The sequence below is a fragment of the Suricata suricatta genome, unplaced genomic scaffold (assembly GCF_006229205.1).
Source record: "Suricata suricatta isolate VVHF042 unplaced genomic scaffold, meerkat_22Aug2017_6uvM2_HiC HiC_scaffold_386, whole genome shotgun sequence".
Lineage (NCBI taxonomy): Eukaryota > Metazoa > Chordata > Mammalia > Carnivora > Herpestidae > Suricata > Suricata suricatta.
In genome coordinates, this window is record NW_021885546.1 from 1 (window position 1) to 3,823 (window position 3,823).

Sequence of the window (3,823 nt, forward strand, 5' to 3'; positions counted from 1 at the left end):
TCACTCGCACCTCACTCCCTCAAGTTGCTTTAGGAATCCCTAGTGAGTCTAGTTACTTTTAATTAAAAACGAGCAAAGTGAAGCTAAAATACATAGCCTTCTTGAGAAGAAGAAGGCCTGGACTTTTGATCCTGATGAGTGGCTATGTGGGGTCCGACAGACCGAAATGCTGTCGTACATGGCCCATAAGAGGCTCGAATCCGCGACCTTGGCGTTACTAGCACCACGCTCTAACCAACTGAGCTAACCGGCCACTCGGGAGGAAAACTTTTCTAAGAATAGAAGGTCATTTTAGTTTTGTTTGCCCAAAACTAAAGAGTCTCTCTTTTCTTTCTCCTCAGGCTTCGAAGACCTTTGAACCATATTCACGGACTGTAATGAGAAGTCCACACTCGGAGCTCTTCGGATCTGGACTGGAGCACCCACTTGCACAGAGCCCTAGTGTGGCCCGTGTGTGGGGAGAGCACTGTCACGGGATTTTCAGCTGTGGTGAAGGGGCTTTCCCCTTGGTAGAGGCAAGTCTAGAACTCTGGATCACCCGTTGCCAACTTCTCTTGCAGGACTCGTGCCTCAGTGACCCACCCAGTTCCGGTCGGTTCCCCACAAGGAAAGGAGACCAGCGCGATGGACGGACGAAAGGCGCAGGTGCGCGGGGTCTCTGAGGCACCGCACACACCTGCCCTGACGTCACAGCCGGGACCGCGGCCCCCCGCAGCACCGTCACGCCTGCTGTCCTGTCTGGGGTTGGGAGAGCAGGGCCGCGGAGGTCCGCAGAAGCGGGGTGCTGGCGGCTCCCGATGGCACCTGCTCGGTGTCACTCAGACGTCGGCGTGCGAACCAGGGGACCCCCGGAGTTAGCCAGCTGCGACCGGCCCGTCCCCTGAGACAGGTTGAAGGTGTTGCACGTCGGTTACTTCCATTGTGTTTTTCGAACGTCCGTGCTGATGACTTTCAGAGAAAACTTGTATTTAGAGCGAAGAGAATCAACAGGTGAGGACTGTTGGTTTCAAAGCCGACGCTGGCGCAGGGCAGCGCACGAGACTCCAAGGTCCATCCACTCTGGAGGTGTCCAGGGTTGAGGGCTCGAGTCCGGGGACCCAGGGTTTCCGAGCCTCCGAGGTGGCCTCTGGGTCCCGGGCCCCCGGGGTCCGCAGGCAAAGCGGACCGTGATGCACCTCTCTTGTTTGCTGGCCTTGAAAAGCCGAAAGGACTACCCTGGACTCCTTTGTCCAAGGACAAATGGCGTTTCCAGGGCGGTCGGACTCCCAGATTTCTTGACTCCGCCCTGGGGTTTCCGGGACAATCATGGGCGCCCGCAGTCGCTCTCCTACAAAAAACCGTTCCCACCCTATGAAACCTAGGATGTGGGTCAGCTGTCTTCACCCCACCCCATCTCCAGTTCCCTTCCCAGATAGGCTGAAGTTCCCAAGTCCAACAACTGTATTTTTCTGTACCTGCTTTTAAATGAAATACTGAGTAGGAAGGTAGTGATTCCGGATCAGAAGAAGCTCTCATGGAAAGATCCCGCCCTTTCACACAATGGGATAGAAGGAACCTCCATCGATCCTAGACTCTAACTACCCTCAAATCCTCCTCGGAGACCCAGAGTCCTCCTCTTCTCCTTTGTCCTTCCCCAAATGCCCTATCAATAGTCCAGCATATCTTTAATATCCCCTCCTGTGTCCTTGGCCATACACAATGTAGCATCTGTAGCAAATGTCTTGTAAGAGACATTCACACGATGCATGTTATGTTCCAGATTAGACTCCGCTAATTATCCAACAGTCTCAGAAAAGATAATAAAGCAATATTCACAATGCCTATGATATTTTACAGCATGTGTATATATAGTCACATATAATCTTAATAAATACTACTAAAATTCAATTTATGTTTAAACTATCATTCTCACCTTTCTGCAGTAAAATGAGGTGCTAGGACTGTCCATACAGCTGTAAACCAAAATGCTGGATAAAATAAGCAAAACTCCTTAGGGGAGTCAAAGCAGTGACCACACAAGGGTCTGCAGGGGGGATGCTGAGTCTAAGCAGAAACAAAGGTAATTAAGGGAAGATCTGAAAGTGCTCTTGCCCTGATTCTTATAGATGCATTTTGTAACCTGCGAGTGCTCTGGAAAAGGCCCTGCGGCCCCTTTCTTTACCTCAGGGAACTGCTGGACGCTGTGGAGGAACGTGGGTGTCCGGATGTAGAAGTGCATTTTGCCAGAGAGTTTACAAGAGCCCTTTCCAGGAAGGTCAGGGTCAATGTATGCGGTTCCTTCCCACATAAAGGGCGCTGTGGACTTAACTTCTTGAAGGCGGCTGGCATTTGGTGTGGATCGGTGTTCACGGTTTAGGAGGCCAATCAGTAGGAGGCAGGTCACAGCATTTGCAAAAGTAGACCAGTAACGCCTGCCGAGACCCAGGATTGGACCAGGGACCTTTAGATCTTCAGTCTAAGGCTCTCCCAACGGGGCTATCTTGGCAAGCCCTGGCACTGTCTTTTGTCAATTACTCCCTAAATAAATTTTTCTGAACAGCATATTTGTCTTTTAGGAGGCTACATTTCAGGAAAGTAAGTACCTTTTTTTGTATCGTTTTCTTAAAATGTTACATTTTTCCCATTTTGAAAATAATCATACCAACGTAACAATCAGACCATGCGGTCACTATACTGTACCCCTGAAACTAATTCAACACTGTACGTTAACTATACAAAGAAAAAAGTTAACAAATTTACACAACGTGTGACCATATTCAAGTTTCCTTAGTATCAAAGGAAGAATGAAAAAACGGTGATAAACTTTTATATAGGTTTTCTAAGGATATGAATTAGATAGCTGTAGGGAATTCAAAGCTTCTTGAAAGAATTCAAGAAAACATCATTGAGGTGATTTCTAGTTTGGACCTCAAATATTTTTATTCTTTGAGTTGTTTTTCCTTTCCCCTTTCATTTTATGAAGGTGTAAATTACATAGAATAAAGGTAGCACATCGTAAGCACACACCTTGATGATTTTTACAAGTTTACACCCTCTCATTTGCTGTTGTCCCAAAGTCAACCACTGGTCCAGGCTCTCAGAGTATGAGCTGTTTTTTATTTTGCGTCTTATACACATTAAATCAAAATAAATCTGCATTCTTCCGTCTGGCTTCTTTCCCTCAATATTGCCTTTGGATTCATCTTTGTTTTTATCTGTAAAAACATTTTGTTCCGTTACATCAACTTCCCTTTGGTTACATCACAACTTACCTGTTCATTCTACTTGTTCATTCTACTGCTGATGGTGGCCATATGGTTCCAGTTCTAGGCCACAAATGCCACCGAACCCTCTCGTGGGTGATCTTAAGTGAACATAACAACTCATTCATCAGACAGACAGATAGATAGATAGATACAGAAATAGACGCAGATTCATTAATAGATAGGTATGTAGATACACGGATATAAGTAGAAATTGCTGGACCACAGGATCTATGTGGGTTTAACTTTATTAGATGTTGCTACACAGTTTTCCAAAATGCACGCATTAAGTGCACGCACCGTTAACAACCACGGATGAGGCTTCTGGTTGCGTCATAGACTCGCCAGTACTGGATACTGTCAGCCATGCTGAATTTGGCTATGCAGTCCAGGATATAGTGCAGTTTCTTTGCAATTTTCATGTGTATTTTTGATGACTAATGATATTGATTATTAACGGGGGGAGAATAAGATACTGTTGGTGTTTCTATGTGTTGTTTAAAATATTTATGTTATGGAGTATATATTGTTTGGATAATTGAAAAAATAGTAATTAAGCATACGCTGTATCAAAAATTATA

General features: G+C 45.9%; 1 long non-coding RNA gene and 1 other non-coding gene across 2 annotated transcripts; one reads left to right on the plus strand and one right to left on the minus strand.

The window, feature by feature from the left end:
* Positions 1-179: 179 nt before the first annotated feature.
* Positions 180-253, minus strand: TRNAT-AGU. Its single transcript has one exon. It is a non-coding gene; the product is annotated as a tRNA-Thr (tRNA).
* Positions 254-756: 503 nt separating this feature from the next.
* Positions 757-2,541, plus strand: LOC115285076. The gene is made up of 2 exons (XR_003905413.1): positions 757-990; positions 2,106-2,541. It is a non-coding gene; the product is annotated as an uncharacterized LOC115285076 (long non-coding RNA).
* Positions 2,542-3,823: the final 1,282 nt, after the last annotated feature.